The sequence below is a fragment of the Lycorma delicatula genome, chromosome 1 (assembly GCF_047948215.1).
Source record: "Lycorma delicatula isolate Av1 chromosome 1, ASM4794821v1, whole genome shotgun sequence".
Lineage (NCBI taxonomy): Eukaryota > Metazoa > Arthropoda > Insecta > Hemiptera > Fulgoridae > Lycorma > Lycorma delicatula.
Window position 1 is genome coordinate 271,483,348 of NC_134455.1, and position 23,389 is coordinate 271,506,736.

The 23,389-nt window shown below is 33.3% G+C and overlaps 1 protein-coding gene across 2 annotated transcripts in view; it reads left to right on the top strand.

The window, feature by feature from the left end:
* Positions 1 to 23,389, top strand: part of Utx (Utx histone demethylase) — a 291,681-nt gene that overhangs the window by 117,789 nt on the left and 150,503 nt on the right. The window contains exon 1 of one of the 2 annotated variants that reach the window (XM_075377661.1): positions 4,330 to 4,916. The exons of the other annotated variant lie outside the window; for it this stretch is intronic. The gene's annotated coding sequence lies outside the window, so the exon portion shown is untranslated. Of the gene's footprint in view, positions 1 to 4,329; positions 4,917 to 23,389 lie in introns of those variants that run through there. 2 annotated transcript variants of the gene reach the window in all.

Here is a 23,389-nt window from a genome sequence, read left to right on the forward strand (position 1 = left end):
AGATTCATTGATCTGACCAATCCCGACTTCTTTCTGTGGGGTTACTTAAAGGAATTGTTTATAGGAGCAATCTAAACCCCTGCAGGAATTAAACATAAACATTACCGATGCCATCCAGAAAATAGGCCGGGTACAGCTAACAAAGAGTAGCCAGGAACGGAAAAAATGTCAAACGTGTTAAGTGGATGGATCTCATTTTGTGCACCTTTTGTAAATTATTTTAGGGAAGTGTTTGCCTATAAACTATTATTTATAGACCAAACTAAATGATGGGGCCTCTTTTAAGTATACACAAAGGGTGATTCACGTAGTGATACCGGTGGCTTTTTGAACTCTTTCTATTTGCGAAAATAATGGCAAAGTTCATATAAACATGGGTCCGAGAACGCTCCGTTAGCGAGTTTCGGCTGTGAAAGATTTCGTTCTGATTCCTGGGCAAAGAGTGAAATAAAAACAATACTGAAATTCTAGGAATCCAATTTAAGGGGTAAACTGATAGCTTCTTATGGTTTATGACCTGACAAATTGAATAAAAGAGGTTCCAGAACCATGTCTCCGATTCCTTTCGTAATAACCGACGTAAAACAGAAAAAGTTATCGTCTAAAAACATGTTTTTTTACGTTTGTAATACAAAAACTTTGTTAAATGACTAATAAATGCGTACAATTTATATCAAAACTTGTAAAGAATTTAATTTTGAGAAAATTTAAACTAATCCAATAAAAAAAAGGCATAAGTTCAAGAGATTTTATTTTATTACTAATACTTACGGTACGAAAATGAAGGGAATACACGTACGAAGGATGTTTGCTTTCCACCAAGTGCAATGATACGAGCCGGCCTCCGTGGCGCGAGTGGTAGCGTCTCGGCCTTTCATCAGGAAGTCCCGGATTCGAATCCGGTCAGGCATGGCATTTTCACACACGCTACAAATAATTCATCTCATCCTCTGAAGAATGCCTAACGGTGGATCCGGAGGTTAAAAAAAAGAAAAGTGCAATGATACGAAGGTATTGTATTTATGATAAAAAGAAGATTAAAAAATAATAAAATAGAAAGACCAGTGCTGATGTTTTTCAGACAATTAAGTTTATGTGTGTCTCACTGTCAGATTGGAAATTTGAGAATTTATGATTTCGTAAGTTGGTAACAGAAATCAGCTATCAACAGTGCATGTTATATCGGTTCATCAGTGCTTTGCATGTTTTGCGTTACTGCTTTGATTTGTTGTCAGTACACTGTAGTTTAATTAAATGTGTGTGCTGTTTTAATTGGTGTCATACTACAACAAAATTTTTATTATTTACGACTGAGAAATACACTGACATGGTATTTATCTTGGAGGTGTGTGATAGAAATGCAACTGCTGCTGCTACAGAACATCAAAACTTTTCCTAATTGTAGAATTCCAAGTCCTAAATCAAGTAGTGGAACATACTCTACGAGAGACGAGTACACTTACCAGCATTAGTACTCACCGTTCTGCCCATCATTATGCCGATATTGATGAAAACATTTGGCTGATTTTGTTTTTTGACTGATCTGGTTTACGATCAGCTAATTGGACCATTCATTTTCCCAATAGTCAAATTACGGCATTTACTTGGAATTCCTTAAGGAACAATTGCCGCTGCTATTAGAAAGTATGTTCCACTAGCATCAAGATACCTCACATATTTTCAGCACGATGGTGCGCCTCCCCACATTCCTGGCCATCATGATCACCTGATCTAACACGGTTAGAATTTTGTGTGTGAGATTGGATGAAAAGTACTGTGTACAAGAAAAAGGTTCATACGCGTGAAGAGTTGGTTGTTCGAATTACATATGCTGCCGTACAAATTAAGGAAAGTCGTCCGGAATTGCGGAGAGTAACGCTAGAAACCCGAAAGCGTGGAGCCAAATGTATGAACTAGAAGGACAAACTTTATTAAATGTATCAATTATATTTTTATTTTTTAAACATTGCATCAGTTGATTGTATATTAACTTCAGTTTTCTGTAGTTGATAGTAAGTTTTCATACGTAAATGTTTTAGTAATAAAATCGAATGTTTTGAACTTGTATTGGTTTTTTATCGGGCTATTTACGTCAGTTTTCTCAGAATTAGATTCTCTAAAAGCCTTAATAATATATTTTACGTATTTATCACTATCAATCATTTAACAAAGTTATTGTATTAAAAAGGTGAAAAAAAAATTAAACAAATTTGTTTTACGTTGGATATTGTGAAAACTGCTGGATATAAGATTCTGGAAACTGTTCTGTTCAATTTGTCAGTTCAAAAACCATAAGAAATCATCAAGTTTACCCTTAATTTGGATTCCAAAAATTTCAGTATGGTTTTATTTCACTCTGCCCAGGAATCTGGGCGAAATTTTTCGCTAACCATACTTACTAACGGAGCGTTTCCGGATCCATGTTTACATGAATTTTTTCTTATTATTTTCGCTAGTAGAATGAGTTCAGAAAGCGCCGGTAACACTACGTGAATCATATATATATATATATATATAACTTTCGTCAAGTTTGTTTGAGTCCATGTTGAACTTATGTAACAAACACATATAACATTTCACAAATATAATACACGTTTGATTATGAAGAAAGTATTGGTAACTGTTACATTCAATTTCATTACTGTGAATAGTTTGTTTTAATATCTACCGAAAAAACGGTAGATATTGAAAATACAACAATATTTGTATTTTGTTATTTTTACTTTTATTATTATTATTATTATTACTATTAAAATAATAAATGTAGTAATATATAATTACTTAATGTCGACAGATAAATATGGTGTATGATTAACCTACAATCTTGTATGCGTACTTGTGCGTGATGCGTTATTAAATAATTAGCATATATTTCATTGGAAGTATGAGGTCTCTAGCGAGGAGAGTTCCTTGACCTGCCTCAACAACATTGCTGCTGCACGACACCGCTACACGATACACGTTGATTCCTTATGTTGAATACTGCCGTGTTTGTTCGCTCAATATTTATATACAGATTTCTATTTAAAACTTTGCAATATTAATAGCTGACTATTTCGACGGCATGCAATGGTAGCTTACAGTAGTCCGCCTTTCTTCGGTGTTTATTATTACTTAGATTTATTAGCGGTTAACTGTCGGTTCTTTTTGAGAAATATAAAGTTATTAACAATTTTGTCGTACTTCTTGTGAACAGTGCGACATCAGTAAACCTATCCGAAGTAATTTTGCATCGATGTGAATTACGTAAACCAGAACTCGGTAATTCTCAGGTAGTTATTTATTACAATATTGTCGTTACTACTTTTTTGGAGCTATCGTTTCACGTATGGATGCACACCATATAAATACATTTTTTTATCTGAACGTTACAGTTATAATTTAATGTAATACTGTAACCCATTTCATCATGAATTATTAATTAAATCTGTTCATCGAAAAAATGTCTGTTTTTTACTGATCTTGTTTACTGTCCATCGTTTACATCGAGCGTGCAAATTTATTTGTTTGCCACCATATTACTGCTGTTTTAATTGCAGTTTTAAAAACGGTGATTATTATCATTTTTCTGTGGATAGAAATTATGCGTCGCCTTTGTGTGGAAAAGTATAGATAAGTGTGGTATCATAGAATAACTTCTGAAATTTAAAATACGTGAAATGAAAATACATTTCGGGATCCAGTACTTAGGTATTACATTTTAAATATAATTTGGTGTTCTTTTCTGAACATGCAAAAACTAATTCGGTTGTTCATTTCGCCGAAATTCACACCCGAAACAAAAACCTTTTCCTTGCTCGCCTGTTAAATAACATTGGTTATGTTTTAATTAGGTCTAATCTGAGATATCTGAAATCCTTAAATAGTTACAAAATAGCTTTTTCTAAATATTGTAAAATAACTAACTCTACATAGTATTATCATAATCGTATATAAATTTTAAGTATATATTTATATACATGTATTAGATTATTTACGTACTGTAAGTATTTGATTCATATTGCTATCTGTAGCAGGATTGTTTTTTTGTCACAGTCTATTGTTAATAGCAATAATGGGCGCTATTAATAATACTGTTGCGTTAGTAGTGGTAATACCGATAGTTATAACATTTAAGGGGGTATTATTGTAGTGCGTACGGCCTCTACAAACGTTTTCAAGAACGTTAGTACAGAGTGGAGTAGGTTTTATTCTGGCGGGGGGTTGCTTTGTACGCACAACCGGCTTCCCCTTCGAATGGACTCGACCGTCCCCGCGCCTGCTGCCGTTGCTGCTGCCAGCTGTACGACGCTAGACAGACAAAGGAAGGCGAGCGTGGAGTTGGGATCGGGTATTTCTGTTGCGTGTTTGTGTTGTTACGTGTGTTGGAAATGGTTTCCGTTGATGTCTCCATAGACACTTATATTTATTGTAGAACTTATTTAATAATTTATCGACTGATTTTTTAACTTAATTTAATTTTTTATTTATGATTACTTAATTTATTTTAGTTTATTATTCATTTTTTTATTTACTAGAAATTAAAATCGAAAACTGACTGCGAAGAAATAAATAAAATAAAAACTTGCATTCTACACATTCGTTCGGACTGGTTTTTTTCTTCGGGTCTTGTGAGCATGTTTATTGTGGTGCGGTGGTCCGTTTAAAGTCCGCTGGTGCAGTCGCGTCGCCGGTACTGTGTATTTTTAAATTTAAAGAGCCGCGCCACCGTCTCTTATTTAACCGCGCAACTAACACTGCCTTTACCTAGTACAACAAAAAATTTAAGTCGTGTTTTTTACGACCTGACTGATAAACTCTAGTCGTTAGGATCTCGTATTGTGTTCTATAATATTGTGTTCATTCATTTATTAGTCTTTCGTCCTTAGTGTGTGTTATTACGTGTTAAGTGTAGTTTAACATCTTATTCAATTCAGGTGAGTATTTTTGTAATTTTTCCATTATTTGTAGCTTGAAATGTTATTTTTTGTGGTTGTCTGTCTGTCATTTTAGAATTTGTTTATTTTACGATGAGGTTTATTTAATTGAAGTTTCCGGAAGAAAAATTTGAAAATTAATTAAATTTAATTCATAGAGAAGTTGCATTTGTGAGGAAGTTATTCATTAGTTATGAAGGCATTTGTTTTAATCCTAGCTACCCGACATCGATTTACAATATTTAATTTGATAAGAATTTTAACCTTGGAATAGGTTTACAAAACTTAAAAATATTTTATAACAATGTGTATTTAATAAATGTCCAGTTCTGATTCAGCTGTTAATAGTTTTTGTAGGTTATGTTCGTAGTTCATTTATTATTTACACGGAAGTGAATTTTGATCAGTACTGTTTATTAATTATTGTTTGTTTGAAAACCGATCGTATTTGAGAGTAGTTTCCATTTAATAGTTTGAGTAGTGACTAAGAGTTGATACTACATAAATTATATGTGTTTTCAAATTTTTGTTGCTTTATTGTAAGTATCGTTTTATCGATAGGGTTAATTTGCAGCACTGTGTTCTTATTACCAACTGTAATTAGAGAGAGGTTTAAATGTTTTGTTCTTCAATGAGGTCTGATATCAGATCAGTTATATCGGTGATGCACTCCTTGCTGTTTTACGTCGTTTTCCGAATGACTAGCAACTCATGGTCGCCACAACCGTTTTGATGAACAACTCATAGTTTCGCAGCACCCCAAACTATAAATGCTTATCACCTCTGTGTGAAATTATTTTAATAGTAATTTATCGTTTAATTAATTATTTTTTCCAGACTTCTCTGAACCTACCGCTTATCGTTTTTTCTCTCATTGGAACCTTGTCGCATTAAGATGCTAGATTTATAATCGAATTATGATGAATAGCCGTTAGTTATGTGAAGTATTTAATAATACCTACATACGATTTCCAGCCCCTACAAACAGTCTTGTTTCGTTAATCACACAGCTGTATGTTTTTTACGTGTACATTGCAAGTAACATAAAAATGTTGCATTTCAGACCGAATTATTTGTATTGCTGATTTAATGGGCTTTTTTTTTTACATCCCAGAACTTCCCAATTGATACCTTTATACCCGGCTACTGACCTATGAAGGCGGTTTCGTTGGAATGTTTTTTTCTGGCACTCAGAACAGCCGTACCAATTTTAATTGAACAGGTATCAAACGGTTCAGTCGTGTCGTGTAAATGGCGCAGGGTATAAAACGATTTTGAGACGGAAGTGGCAAACGATGGTCGACATTTTCTTCGAGCAAAAAACCATTAGTGTCCATAAATTACCCTTGTAGGCGGTCTGACTTTTAAGATGCAACTTGAAAACGGCAATAACATTTTAAAGAATAAAAAACATTATGCAAGACTGGAGCAAAGCGGGTTTTCCATTGCGCTTTTTTACAGAGATGAATATACCGTTACTCATCAGCTTTATAATTCGCCGGACGCTCCTAAAATTACTTATTTACTTTCTTCATTTTCTTCATTCTAGAGACCTTCTTCATTCTATTGGACCTTTCGGGTGTCCAATATCATTACTTTATCTGTTGTACCTGAACTACAAGTCACCAGCCGGGTACTTTGTACTTAGGTGCATCGTATGAATCAAAAGACGTCCGGATCTATTAGTTTTAAAGAACTGCCTCCAATCCAATTTATACGCATTAAGAGGGTTGAAAATGCTAACAAAACTAATTAAGACCTTTTAACATTTTTTTTTGTCTTCAGTCATTTGACTGGTTTGATGCAGCTCTCCAAGATTCCCTATCTAGTGCTAGTCGTTTCATTTCAGTGTACCCCCTACATCCCTAACAATTTGTTTTACATATTCCAAACGTGGCCTGCCCACACAATTTTTTCCTTCTACCTGTCCTTCCAATAATAAAGCGACTATTCCAGGATGCCTTAGTATGTTGCCTATAAGTCTGTCTCTTCTTTTAACTATATTTTTCCAAATGCTTCTTTCTTCATCTATTTGCCGCAATACCTCTTCATTTGTCACTTTATCCACCCATCTGATTTTTAACATTCTCCTATAGCACCACATTTCAAAAGCTTCTAATCTTTTCTTTTCAGATACTCCGATTGTCCAAGCTTCAATTCCATATAAAGCGACACTCCAAACATATACTTTCAAAAATTTTTTCCTGACATTTAAATTAATTTTTGATTTTAACAATTTAAGATCATTAATTTGTTAGTTTAGATCATTAATTTTTTGTTGATTTGATTATTAATCAGTTACTACGTAATTTAAAATACAAGGGATCTACGGGTTGTGATTCGACTTCGCAAAATGTTTGAATATTCTAGAAATCGTTTGAAATCTGTACTGATACTGCAGAGTGAAAATGGATTATTAAATAAGAAAGTAATAAGTTAGATTTGAAATTTTAATTACTTCAAAATTATTTTACAATATTCAAAAATTTGGATATTTTTCTTTGATTTTCCTTGCTGGACGCATATATCTATTTCGAAAAAAATATCATTAAAACTATAGAGTATTCTTTCTTATTTTTTTCTGAATACACCTTCGGGAAATTACTTACCATAACCGTTTTACAGATCATCTAAAGTAGGTCAGGCTCAGAATAGATTTTATCATCGATCAAATTTCTACTCCTGTGATTAGCTTTTACTTTAAGAGTAATACTGATCGTATGAAACATTTTAACCGATATATTGTGTAATCGATGTTATTTTGTCGGAATGGATTTTATTATATCACCTGTTTTGTCGGAAGATGAACGATGCCATCGGATTCAGAAGTAATGAATGCGTCTTATTACACGCTTGTGCTGTCTATCTTCTGAATGCGAAATTAGAATCCAGTTTTGTATTTTTGTTATGTCTATTCTAGAAAATGTTGGATATAGTCGGGTAGATACAAAACCACATGTACAAACTGTTGTACTAGGTCGGTTAAGAAATGTTTGTGTGGTTTGACGGCTAGTATTGGAAATTTATTTTTTTTATTTCCCCAACTTCATTATTTTTTCTCTATCTCGTTCTCGTAAGAGCACAATGAAATATTACTTAACGACGAACGAGTTTTCGCGTCACCGGGAGGATCAGTCGTACAGTTATAATCTAGGTAGGTTATAGATGGTAAAGTAATCTGCAACTGTTTAAAATAACGCCGAAGACTTGCTAAATTTTAAACAATCTTGCTCTCCGAGAAGTAATAAACAAGTTTTATCGAATTCAGATAAAATTAGCGTAAAATCAACAGTTTTTGTCACTTAAAAATTTACATCGTGGTAAAAACTTGCTAACGTGTTATATAATTGAAGTAGAACAAACGTTTGAACTCTGTAAAAATTAAATGTCGATGAAAATGTTTTATTCGAAATTCCATCCGGGCCGTCTGATATTGAAAAACGAAAGTCGTAAATTTTTCCGTATAAAACCATTCAATATAAACCGGCAGGTTATAACCTTCGGTTTATATCTGTAAAGCTATACGTCTACAAATCATGCGACTAAAACTGTATAGAAACTTTCGAAATTTAATAGTTTTAATAAGTAGCGATTAATTTAATACATTAGTTTTAGTAGAACTTACTGATATTTGTGATTATTAGAAATATTTCTTTACTCCATTCTTTGAGGAAAAGTTTTCAAATGCGGCCCAAATAGAAACCAGAGATTACAAAGGTCCGACCGCTTAAATGGTTTACTCGGGGTATAATTTGGGCATTTTATAGTACGTTCGATTAGCCTCATGGTAGAAGTTATTTATTTATAGCTCGTGAATGTTTTTTGTTGTTTTTTTTTTTACTCTCGTAAAGATAATGCTAGAAATAGATACCGAGGTGGGTTTGATTTTGAGTTACTAAATTCTGATGATTTTTTATCGGTAATATTTTCCGACGTCTTAACAAAATGCCAATCTTTTTCCTTGTTAACGCATGGATATTTTATTCCCCTGAGTATTCTGTAACAAGTTTTTGTGCTTGTCTTAGCAAGTTTCATTTATTTTGTAGATTTTTTTTGTTTCTTACCGTAGGTACTTTTTTTTTGTAATAATTGCGTTAATTTTTCGTGTCAGAAGTTATTATTGATTATATCAAAATAACTTTATACCTTGTTGAAAAGGTTCTTTCAAACTGGATGAATATCTTAAAAAAGTGAATGTGGAATGTAGCTGTAGTACAGGTTTACGGTCAAGCCGACTCGTGTCGTCAGGTGGAATATCATGTCGATATCGTGTACTTCTGGTCGTTCCACTATCCCTTGAGATGAAGAGGTGTGAATTCGTTATACGCCACTGACCGTGACTACTACATTTCCCGTGCCCGTTTTTTAGAGCCTAAAAATCATTTTTTAAGTTATTTATTAGCGATAAAAATAAATTAGCGATGAAATCATGTTTTCGTTTTCAGCCAATACTCCGATTTTCTTTTGTTTTATAAACCGTATGCTCGGTATAAACAAAAATAAATTTTTATGAAGATTTAGTAACTTATAATTGTCTTCTTCTTCTCCTTTGCCCTGGCCGTATCTCATTTTTCGGAATCGGCTCTCCTAGTTCTTTTACTTCTTTTCCTTTAGTAATCCTTAAAAAAAATCGGAGGATGCTTTCACTTCACTTCCTTTTCACTTTAAAGCTGATAAACAAAACTCATTCTATTATTAAAATTTCGTCTGCCGGAAATCAATAGAAAAGAACCAGTTTTCGATCGAAAATCTTATTCTTTAATATTTTGTTACCGTCGTTGATGTACTCTTTTGTCATTGCCCTCGCCCGGTTTACACTTTTTGAGCCGATAAATTAAGAGATTGGTATCGGTTATAGTATTTTATTTATTTATTATTTTTTTAAATTAAGATTATCGCCAGAAATATGAGGAAATTGTCTATTACTGTTGCTGCGAGAGCGCACGTAATAAACATTATTGTCTCTTCGAAACAGATGAATAGAAATGGATTAAACCGAACGATTGGAGTAATTCGGAAGAATAAGTTTTTTTTTAACATCTAGAGAAGCAGTCTATTTATTTAAGCGTGGAAATGTGTTAACGTTGATGTCGAACCTGCCGCTTGGTATTCCTTTGTGTTTGTTAACATACGAGAACTTTACTTTCTTTAGCGGTTTTATTTTATTTGGACATCTTTCCTTAAAGATTATTCTCTCCCGCTGCATCCTTTTTTTACCCATATTTTCCGATTTGCTTATGAAAATGATAAAATAATCATTTCTGAGCAAAATAGTTTTCGAAAAGTAGGCGACAAACGACCACTAGACCCATCTACTCACAAACACATTTAAGGTATTGAGAAAATATTATTTTTATTATTAGGATGTGTATTGGCCATTTTTATTCACACGAGTGTAAAATCTAGCTAGATTAATGTTAGTTATTAAAAGAAAAGTCTGTTTTTTCTTTATGTTAATGAAATAAAAGTTCAGCATATTAGCAGAAAAGTACAGGAAAATCTAGCGTGTGCTGTCCAATTTAATTATTTACAGAATGATATATATTGTTATAAAAGTATTTTATTACAAAAATGTTGGGAGTGTATTATGTGTAACTGTGATCAATACCTTTTTTTACCATTGGCGTTTTAAATTTTATCTGCATTAGCCGTCTTGGGATGCCGTGGGACTGTGATTCAGATCTTGTGATAGGGTTTACTTTTTTACAGTGTAGCGATTCGTATGCAAGTCAGGAAGCGGTGCAGCTTTATTTAGGCGTCAGAAACGGAGGCGTTATTATTTAATTGATCCGGGAAGGCTTCGATTTGTTATTCTTCCACATTAAAGCATTTCTTGCGCTACGATACTTCACTGCAGTTATCAGTACATATTTTGTTTTTTGATGGTTCATTTAACGCTCTGAGACCAGAACAACTGGCGAAATGTAATCGGAGATGCGCTTCATTATGCGACAGGTCTGTATAAAAATAAATATAATTTATATATATATTTAAAATTGACGAAACCCTTGACAGAATCCTTAGCCCCAACCACTGGTCCGACTGCAATTTTTTTTTTAATGAAAGCTTATGACCTCTAGATATGTCATCAATGGTCGCTTGTCCAATTCCGTCCCCCATTTAAAAGAGATATTACAAAAAAACATCTTCATTGTACATTTCTTGTGGAGAAATCAATTTAAAACTTTCGACAGTCCTCCATCCCCAACCACTGGACCGATCTCGTCATTCTTTTTTTTTAAATGAAAGCTTATGACCCTTAGTATGTGATCAGTTGTCACCTGCTCCCCATTTTTGAGAAACAGACTTCAGTCGGATAACTAACTAATGAAACTGTACGTGTCTCTCTCAAGATCTTTTAAAAATGTTAGAGGTAAAACCAAAAGGAGAGTACACCGAATGAAAATGTAGTTTGGTGAGAAGTACTAGAGTAATAAATTTACAAAAACGTTAACCTACTTTAAAAATAAATTCCCGTTTCCGACCAGCCCTCACCTTCTAACATTCCCCACCTCCCATAAACGAAAAATACGTCAAAAAATCTCACGAAGCGAGATCTAGTGCTAGTAACTAATAATAAAAAAATTGTGTTTTTTTCGTACGGTAGAAGACGATAATAATTCTTTATATAATATTCGAGTAAAACGAATATCCTATATTGTGGCACCTTTTCCACTATACGACTGTACGGCTTAAACCTTTTCCTTTTGATTATGTTGATATACTTACGATATTTTTTAGTACGCAGAATCGGTATAACCAAACATGCTAACCTATGCTCGCTAACCGCGTCTGATCGACGTTAAATATACAAATTATGTACAGCTTATAAAACAACAAATGTAAACTAAATACCGTAATTATTAAAGGTTCCAAAAAATAGCGCAATAAATTCAGTAATTACTGCTTATAGTTCAGTTATTATTTTAATACCGGACTTTTATAGGAAAGGTTTAAGCTGTGCAGTCGTATAGTGGAAAAGATTCTATACTCGTTTATGATATATACATTACGATAGATGAATGTTTGGTCCTTTTAGAAACAGATCCCCACAAATTCATCCTGGCGCCCCCGACCGACCCTTGCATTCTGAACTGATATAAATGCGTGCTTAACAGCTAGCATCCTTTGATTATTTTTCAGTCTAAGTTCTTTAAAGGTGGTTATTAGATTAATTACCGAATTTTATATTTTTTGAGTAGAAATTTTAACCGCATATTATTCTTCTTTTTTGAAATATTTGTTCGCTAATATGTTGGTTTTTCGGACCGTCGGTCTAACGCTTACTAAATTGTTCTAACGACGATAATACATTAATTCGGTTTGTTTCTCAGGAAATATAAACGTATAGTTAAGTCTTTTAACTTGTTATATATGACGGGTTGTAAAACGTAGTAGTACATGATAATTAATTTTCAACCTTTAGAAAAGTTACATTTGTTCTGCGTATAGATCACGTTCATTTTCTGTCGTTTACCCGCAGTCTGTTTTGTTAGCTATTTTATTAATACGGATAGTAATGTTTTTAGAAGTGCTAGTATTATGCTGTAGCGGTGGGGTGCGTCGATCCCTCTCACTCGTTCTAGTCTCTTCCTTCTTGTCAGCTGTCCGCCATGATGCGTTTCCCATATCGCACGTCACCGAACAACTGTTCTTTGCAGTGTTGCCATTACTCGCCGCCTCCCCCACAATCATTTAAATGACCCACATCGCACACGCAAGAGGAGGTGCGTCTTACTGTTGCAGCGGCATTCCCTTTCATTTAAATACATAATTTTTTTTTACTTACGTAGTCGGTAATTTTCAGCGAGTTGGATGATGCGTCACGCAGAAATTTATTACTAATTGTAGTCTGTCCTCTTAGTAGGCGTGTTCTCACATTTTCTTAAATATGAATTTAATCAAAAAAATTACTGCGATCGGTGAGCCTCTTCCTCTATAGTTTAGTCTCTATCGAGAATCAACGATTTTAATTTACTTTGTTGGTTTTTGCTGGACTCGTAAAATGACGGTTTGGTGTTTTACAGTATTACAGGTTAAAATTACCCGACAGTAACAAGCGCGATATTTTTTTCGATATTATTTTATTGTTTTTTATTATATTTTTTTGGAAAAAAATCGCGCTTTTCTAATTGTAATTTTAAATTCTAATCTAATTCTAAATTTTGTAAGTCTAATTTAAAATATTCCAAAACTATGATCGGCCTTTATTATGAAAAATTGTAATTTTCGACGGTTGTTAATCTGACTACTTCATAAGCTTTCAAAGTTACTTAATCTTTTGAGATGAAAATATGATGGAATCGAATAATGGGGTTTTAATTTGTTGCGAAATATCATTTAAATACACCTCATTGACTATTTAATGCAGCCCAGTTAAAAAAAAAAACAAAATGTAGCTTATAGTGTTATTTTAAAATTAGATTTATGTATGTATTATATAAGTTTAGTAACTCATCGAAAGCTGCTGTCAGGGAAATATTATTTAAAGTCAAAGAGGTATACTTTTGTTTTCTTAATATTTTATTTATTTGTGACCGTAAATTTATTTACGTTTGAATCGTAGTTTTATCTTAATCATTATATTCGATATGTCAGAAGTATTAAAATAAAAAGAATAATTAATCTCTTAATCCGATGAATTTTCTTTCATCTTATTTTAGTAGTTTTGATTTCTTACTCCAATTTAGGTGCTTATTTCGTTCTAAAAACAAGGCCTTGTTCAGCGATTGCTTTTTCCGAAACAGATCCTTTCGAGAACCGAAAGTTTTGCATGGGGTTTATAAAAATAAAGTAGCGAATCGTAGAATTCTTAATTTCATCTTAATATCGCAGTATTCTTAGCGGAGAATAAAAAAATACTAATTTTCCTATGTAACACCGTCCAAGTACCTTCAACGCAAACCGTTTAAATGTGTACTAGTTTAATGTTGAATACTTCGTAAACGCTTGAAAGACTTATTACAGTTTCGTATCAGAATTTCTGTTAGTCGATTCTAAATTACATTTTTTTCAGTTGAACATTTATTTGAAGAATTTAAAAAAGTTTTATCGCTATTAAACACTTACTTTTGACCTTTCTATTTTCCTTACTTTCAAGGAAGCTGGCGGTCATCTAAGTATCGGTTTCCTTGGTGTCTTTTTCCGAACCTTGATAAAAATATAAGAGATAGATTTTTTAATGATCAAGAAAAAGATAAGAAATTCCTATTACGGACAAATATTAATTTTTATTTAAACGCTAAACGATTCAGCTAGTATTAAATAACCGCTAATCGTTAAACTGAAAGTTTTTCAGGAAAGGTTTTGTTTGCCGTACTATAGAATCGTAATAATTTCAATAAAATTAATGAAGTTAAGTTTTAAAAATATCACATTCAATTTCCACATGAATAGTAGCGTGTTTTAATCGTTCATAGTTTACGATTTGTACTAGTGTTAGTTCACGAGCGGTGTTTTACATTTCGGTGAAAAAAGTGAAGAAAAAATATTACTTTAGATTAAGGTGTTTTTTACTTCGTAACTTGTGTATATCACTAATAGGATTTCAAGCGAATTCCTAATCGAGGAGGTATCATGGCGTATTTTTTTTACGAAAAACTTTAACGATATCTTTTAAACGAGTTGTTTTTATCGTCTATCGCGACAATTTCAAGTAAATACGTATTGCGTCAACCTTTGCTAGTGGACGGAATGTAGACTTTCTTTGTTTATCTCTTGATTATTTCTGATAATTCTTTTTTTCTTTTGTTCAACATCTCCATTATCCTGTCGTTCTCGGGATTCGCCAACGTCGCTTATACGATATTGCGAACCGTCTTTGCCGTGGCAGAACGTAGAATTGATGAACTGCAAATTTGATTTCTAATTAGTGAAATTCTTTTTTCCCGATTAAGAAATATTCTAGTATGAACTTGAATCTACAACTACTTATTGTACGTATTGATAGTTGAAGTGCTGTATTTTAGAATTGTTAAGAATCGTCCGTAAAAGCGAAGGCTTTCAGTCTTACAAATTCCTGCAGCACACGTCATCGGTACGCTTTTAGAATCTGGCATTTACATTCTTATTATAAAATAGATATGGAAGTGCTAAATATTACCGATACCGTCATCGTTACTAGGTTACGCATCGACGGTATGATATCCTCTCGGTAACGCCTTTGTATTCCTTCCTTCCGTCCCGAAGCGTTACGTTTATTTTAAGTTCAAACAACCCTTAAAAAGGTGTTAATCTTCTAACGATGAGTTTAAAAATTAGTCCGTCGAGTTTGGATATGGTAGATACGGTTTGAGGTTAATCTGATGTCGTGAAAAATTACAACACCTTTTTTTCTGATAAGCAGGTGTATGGTCTGCGGCATACTAGCCGTATTTTCTAGCAGCACTTTGTCCGGTTATGTTGACACTATGCTTCTGCCAATTGACATTTTTTTCTTGATTTGTTAATGAGATCTTTTCATTTAGCAATAGCGTCCTGTCACCTCGACATGTTTTTCGTCAGTTAAGTAGAATTTTTTTGACCTCGTTTGTATTGAAATTTCTTTCCGGTTTTTAATGTTTTTCACTTACCAGTCGCCATTTTAGTGTTGAAAGTTCGTCGGGGATGCAACAAATCGACGGTTATAATTACTAACTGTAATTAATTTTTTTGTTTACCCGCTTCAGTGTGGAATATTAAGTCAATTATTACATTTTTTCGCAATTTTAGTTGCGTAAATGAGTAATATTAATGATTTATTTTATATTAATATTTATTTTGATTATTGATGATTATTTATTTTTGATATTAATGATTTATTTTGCTCGTAGTTACGATTTTTACTTTTAGAATTTGTAAAATTACGCTGATTTAAAATTAATTAAAAAGTTTAAAAAATATCCTGTCGTTCAGAAAACAATTTTGATTCCCGCCGTTTACTCGCAGGAAACTTATATTTAATTACATGGAATTTACGATTATATTTAAAGTTTATTTTATAATCTCGGAATTAATGAACTAAAATTTCTGCTCGCACAAGTACCTGACCGATATCACTTAAAATCGCTGGACTAAATTACGTTTCGAAATGTGCGCTTCAGCGTGGTTGACTTATGGGAAACCTAACCGATAAAAATTATCTAGAGATTTTTTTACAGTCTGATTAAAACAAAATAAAATTTATAACGCGATTCTTCGAAACGAAAAACAATGAAATATTTATTGTTAATTAAACGCGTGTCGATTTCTGAAAGTATATTCAATGTATAATAATAGTCAAGAATATAATCAGGATAAGCTTACGCGCGAAATTTTCACCGCTGTGAAACTTGAAAAATGATAATTTAGACAATAGTTATCGTACGATAAGTAGCAGGTGGTCGTAACATTTTACCCCGAGTCGGCTCTAGTTTCAAGCGATTGAATACACGCGAGGGAGTTTCAATGTCGAGATGTTTTGCTCGTAATTCCGCTTTGATATTTTGCGTTTAACAAACTTACTACTCTGTCCTTAACTGTTACGACCTTTTTCGATTAATTTTCTTCGCGTAAGTTTACTTCTAACCGACGATGAAGCACGTTTTGAAACGGGCTTTTCAAAACGCGTTCATTTTTCATCGAGGGACGCAACTAAGGCGCTTCGTTAAGAAAGTTATTCAGAGGGTTTTCGACCGACTTCTGGAGGTAACCGAAGAAAATTTTGAAAATCAGATGGACTTCGTCGGTAAACATTTTTTTTCTTTTACTCCATGTTTTACATTTTCTATTTTCCCGTATGGTATTTTAAATCGATCGGTTTGTTCTAGTAAAATTATCGACTCTTGTTTTCGACCAACTTAACGATTAACTTTTCATTCAGCGGATGGTGTAGTTAAGTCTGCGGTACAGAATTAATTATGCCTGTACGTTCATGAGATCTATACGTACGGTTATATATAGAATTTTTTTTTTGTGAAAGCTGAAGAAATATTTAGTATCGAGGATAAAAACTGAAGTATCAGACCGTTAATTAATTTCAAGGGAAAAATAAAATTGTAGATTGGATTTGTTAGTAAAAACGTTTTTAACGAAGGCAACTTATATTCTGTTTTAACTTTTCTTCGTTTAGTCGAAATTCTATAACGATCTATGAGAATATTAGTTTTATTTTATTATATAAGTTAATCGAAAATTTCGATTAATATTTTTTATATTTTCATCTTGAGGAATTTCGTATCAAGAGTTAAATTTCCACAGGTTGTATACGTGTGTTAGTTCGGTACATTATATGTATTTTGTATTTATGGTGAAACTTACATCATGGATTACGAACGCTCTTGAAGTACAGTGGCGTAGTCGGCTGCTATCTGCTTGGTGGATCGGTAGGTAGGTAATACTGTTCTTTTTTCTTTTTTTTTTTGTGTGGAACCCTTGTCTATTTTTCTTGTTCGCTCTCACTAGTATACCTACCGACCCCTCAGCCTGTTGTACTTACTACCTTTCCAAAAGCCCTTCCGGTCCTTTTCCTTCCACTGTGCCTGCGAGCTCTGTTCGCCTCATTTACCTGTGTTTTTAAGGCGAGTGAAGCGGTTCACTGTGCTCTGAGATTCGCCTACGTGCCTCATCGATTCGTGCGCGCTGAGTTCACTACACTCTACTGATGATTTATGAATCCGTGGTCTTTTATCCATTTACGTTGTTTTAAAATAGGTATGTTTACTAACGCATGATATATTTAGCGTACGTCATTTTTCTGTTAGATATAACTAATTATTTACGTGAGTTTTGAGTATGGAATTCTTTTCGAATTATTGCCCTTATTATTATTATTATTTTTTTTTTAATATCTGTGAAATTTATCCTTGGATTCATCGCTAGCTTTTATATTTAATCACTTTTTAAAATGTTAAGACTTTTTTTTAGCGAAAATTTCTGAGAAGAAAATCACTGTGCGTCTCTGCCGGTCTCTAGATCGAAGAATATATTTACGTTGAAAAGGAAATAGTAGTAATTGTTCAGAAATACGCTGTTTTCGGGAAGCTATGTACAGTTCATTTGTAGTTTTGATTTTTTTTTGTACTGCAAGCTCTACTCAAAAACCTTTAGGAATAAACTATTGATTAGTCGATACCGGCGTATATCAACTAAATGTCTTTCCGCACTCATTTGCATCTTGTACCTATCGTCTATATATTCGCATTATGGATGCAGGCCGTTCACAGAAAGACCCTTATCGTTCAACACGTACTTATCTGTTATAAGGATCGTATCATCGTTTGAACCAAACGGCGATGAACATACGAGTTCTGAAGCTTGTTAATAGTTTTGTAGTATGAAGAACTTAAAAATTGAAATAAATAATTTTTATTGAGAATATTATCAAAAAAAGGGTATTTTTGCATTATAACCGATTAAGAACAGGTCCCCTCCGTTCTTGTTATTTACTATCGATTTATTGTCTTACAGTTATTGCGCCGCCGACGTCTGTTGTCGATTTGTTGCTATATTTATAAATCGCTGTTTTTAATAGTTTTGTACGAGTAGTAACATTTTTATTACGTCGGATCTTTATAGTAATTATCCCACCGTATGTTACCTTTCTGGAAAAGACCTACCCTTTTCTTTGAACCTTGATTTCATTGTAAGCTTGACATATGTCAGTTATTTTTAATTTGTAAGGTATAAATCTTTATTCTTCTCATTTCATTACATTCCGCCATAAATTCAATCTCTTTGACGTTTGAATTCCCTGTAGGACATTTATTTTTCTATAGGCCGACTTTGTGCAGGTTTATTTTGTTCGTAGTTACGATTTTTACTTTTCGAATTTGTAAAATTACGTTGATTTAATACGAATATTCCGCTAACACTAATAATTTTGAACAGATAAACCTTCGTTGTCTTTCTAAATCGTTCTTCACCATTGGATTTATTAACTTGTACTCGTGCTCTCTACCTTTAGGGAAAAATTGAAACATCATAAGTCTCACCGAAATAGACTTCTCTCTTAAAATCTTCCTAGATTCATAACATGTGTTCTACTCGTAGTTTATGCACCCATACCCGTTACGTTTGAAATATGTAGAAAATAAAATAACTTTTTAATTACGAACGCAGGAACATTTTTTAATATTCACATTTTCCCTTCATAGATTCAGTTCCCATTTGAATGTAGAAAAAACATATATTTTCACATTTAAAATTTAATTACTTGAAAAATTTTAAATAAACTTCTTATTGTCCTGGACTGTCATCATTACAAATAATTTTTTTTTCCTAGCGTACAAGCGAAATAATATTTAGAATAATTACAGAACTTCATGTTATTTGTAACCAGGATCGCTTTGAACTCATTTATTGTAGTCTACAATTAATAAACTTAGTCGGATATGATCTTATTTCTGTCAAGCATTTCCACAATATTTGTTTTTCCATTTCCAGTCTATATTTTGGGTATGAAGAATGGTTTTACAGATATGTTCAATTTTAGACGATCATTCATTTCTTAAAATCCTACTACCTGTGGACATTTTCAGAACTATTTTTATATTTTGTAAGAAGTCTTCATCTATTTCAACGATCAGTTAATGACAACCGATTTTATTTGATTTTTATTAATTTCCAATTGTTATCGCATCACTTAGTATTGATAGTTCTTCTAACAATTTGTAAAGAAAATAGATTACGGTAAAAGTAAAACTCAAGTTCCGATATCGATTATTTATACTTAAGTTCCTTGTTATTCCACGTATTTCTTTTGTTGCCAAACGTTACCGATGAAGTACAAGACCTCATTCTTTATAGACCAGTTTTATTTTGCCACAATCGATAGCCGGTACTCTCGTAGTCTAATCGGATTACGGATAAATTTTTGTTTTTCAGCGTTACCTGTCGACAGTCGGTTGTACGAAGTACTTCGGGGAAAAAACACATATATGGCAGCAGTTTAATCGGTTCTGAGTTTAATCATAGTAAACATAGAACCGATAAGCTTAGGTCTGGAGTCGACCAAAAGTACACTGTGAGTCGTTAATCTACACAGTCCACAGAACACCATCGATTAGCGAACGTTAAGAAAAATTTAATTTAACAAACAAAACATGAAATCGATTTAAATGGGCGCTGCGAATGACGTTGTCAACACAAAAAAATCAAGTAGTTTTTTGAAGAAAAATGTTGTAAATAACATTTAGAAACGATTGGTGTAGAATTCACTTATTATTGAATGTTCAGAATGCAGCTTGAAAAAAGTTCAGTCAGTGAAAGAATGTTGTAAGTGAATGACAGTGTCTGAAAAGATGTCGAATAATTAGGAATTTTCCAAATTAGTTAATGAAATTTCCTAATTAATTTGCAAAACCGTTGTTTTTCTATTAAAGACAGTATACCCTGCAGTGTTGTTTTCTAATTGCTAGTGTGCGTTTCATTGCAAAACGTTTACGATGGACGAAATTCTGAATCGCTTTAAGGATTTCTATTTGAACTCTGGAAAATATATTGACCTAGGCATTAGGCTATGTTTTCATATGTAAAATTTTGAAAATTGTATTATTTTCAACGTTCGGCTTTATCGAGTTATATTTTTATGTTAGTGGTTCAAAAATCTTTTATCCAAACGGCCTCGCGTACCGCATTTTGGAACTGCTGATTTATGGTGTAATTTTACGGCCTCGATGTCGGAAATAAATTTGACGGTACGTTTGATCTGTCATATTTGTTTTGTTTGAAACTATTCGTAACGAAAACTTATCCTTAAACTAAACAAAGCCTGATCGTCATCGGGCTACACAGCGCGGTGGTGATTAATCGGTTATAACAGTGATTGTCAAACTGTGCGCCGCGGCGCCCCGGGGAGCCGCGGCCTCTTCACAGGGCCGCTGAGAAATATTGTAAAATCTTCATAATTAATTGAACCAAGACATTTACAGATATTAATTAAATGTCAATAAAGTAAACAAATAGTGAAGATACATGAGTTTTATTTATTTTTATTTCTTACTTATGAGTAGTCGTACTTTTACTTACGGTAGGAGCTGTGGAAAAATTTTAATTGAAAAAGAGCGCCGCGACTTGGAAAACCACTGGTTTGGGAACCACTGGGTTACAATATTCGGGTTCATCAAACAGTAATTTATATGTATTTTTAATCTACGTGGTTATTCCAGCTTACGTAGTTATTCCAGTTACGTGGGGTTATTCCAGCCCTATCAAAGCACTGCCGTTAAGAAATTATAATATGTTGAAATTCGTAAGCTCCGTAATAGTAATGTTTTTTGATTTTAATTTGTTTTATGATGGTAATGCCGAAATATCGACCTGTGTATTAAAGTGTGTAAATTCGGGTCAACCCTCGTAAACAAACGGTGTCCCAAAATGAGGTATTTAACTTTTTTATTCGATAATCGATAACATTTTTGCTTTATTAGAAAGTACTGATATGGAGGTTACGTGTAATACAAAACAACTAACAATGAGCACTTTCGGCCTCGGCTGCACATGTTCACTGTTGAAAAAATTTTCCAAAACATTTTGACATAATTGCTGGGAAATGTCTGCTGTGTTGTGTTTAATTTGTTCTTTGAGGTCCTTAATTGCTTTTGGTTTATCGATGTTCACTTTAAGATAAATCTGAGAAGAATATCCTTAAGATAAATCCGAGAAGAAAATCTAACGATGTTAAGCCGCATGATCTTGGCGGCCGATTCACACCATCTCGCTGCGAGATAACACGATGTTAAATCCGTCTTAAAATAACTGCACTGTTTCACCGACACTGTGGCATGTTGCACCGTCGTGTTGAAACCACATATCTTCCGCATCTGTGTCGTTAATTTTAGGCCATAAAAGTTTGAAATCATCTCACGATATCGAACTCTAGTGATGGGTAACGGCATCTCCACTTTAATTTTCGAAGAAGTAAGGTGCAGTCAATCCCCCAGCCCATAATCCGCTTTAAACTGTGACCCGTCGAGGATGCATAGGAAGTTCTTCAATCTATTTTTGATTTCTTGTTACCCGAATTCGACAATTTTCTTGATCGACAAAGCCGGTAAGAGAAAGTGTGCCTCATCGCTAAAGATAATCTTTTTCAAAAACTTGTTATAAACTCGTTATATTGCTATTTTTACAATTTCTTTGCGTTCAGGCGTGTACTTTTCCGTAATTTAACCTCAACCTTTTACTGAGCATATAAAAATCTCTACTCTGGTTTTATCGCAAAAAAAGAATGACGGCGAATTAAAAATATCAGTTCATTTTACGACTCTATCGTCTTAGGCTTTCAAAAGCGTATGTGGAACAGCAGGGATAGCGACCCGTACGTTTAAATGTCGCTTAGCGCACCTTACTTGTTAATGTTAGTTTATCGGTCGGCTATTCTTTTTTCGTTGTAATTTATTTAGTGATTCTAGTTGTAAACATCATGGCGGTGGTGACCTAAATCGTTGCCGAAAAAATAAAATAAAAAGCGGACGGTGAATTTCGTTTTGCTTTTTACAGATTATTTTGATTTTTAATAGCAGACCCCTTATATAAATTTTTGCTTGTTTCTGCGTCAGAAGCGTCGTTAATAGTTTATTTCGATTATCAGTAACGCCCTTAGACTTCATAGATATTAAGTATATTTATCGATATTTAGTAATTATTAAGAACGCGATAAAAATAAACGTTGATGGAATCGTATACACAAATTACTATGGTGTCGCCTATAAGAAAAATTAAATTTTTAACCTGTAACGGTATCCGTATCGTTAAATTGCCGGATTCGATTTACGTATGACCGGGCCCTGATACATATTTCATTTCGTATCGACGCAATTTTTGTTACTGCGAATAAAAATTCTTGAAGATTACGTCATGAAAGCGATTTTTTTGACCCTGAAAGAGTTCAACGGACGACTTCCCGTAAATTACCGGAATGATTATTTTGCTACGAGTGCACTCGATTAAACCCAAGGAAAATACGATTTAAAAAGAATCTAGCGTTAAACTTTTATGAATTCTCCTTGACGAGATATGCGGCTCTTCAACCGAGTTTCATTTGTCGTTTTACTCCGTTAAGTACGGCTCGAGCAGGTAACATTATGTTCGTTAGCTTTTAAAATACTTATACTCTCGGCGTCTATCGGATGCGTATGCGATTTACGAAAAAAATATTTTCTTTTGTCTCTGCACAGGTATACGGGCTGTAGAATATTTATACCGTATTAATAATTTTTTTTTTCATATTTAACCGTTGTTAGGACTTTATAAATTTCACTGGATTTTTTTTTGTATTTCAGGTGGATTTATATTTTTCTCTTTATATTACTAATTTAAAAAGAAAAATTTATTTTATATTTTACGTTTGCAGCAGATATTTTTTCGGTAGCTTATCGTTTTTATTTCAAATACCGTACTAGGTGTTAATGTAATTTATTAATTTACGGGTTTATTACATAATATTATAGCATATTTTTATCGAGCTATTTACAATTGTTACCGGATTATCGTACTCATACGAGCGATCGATTCGG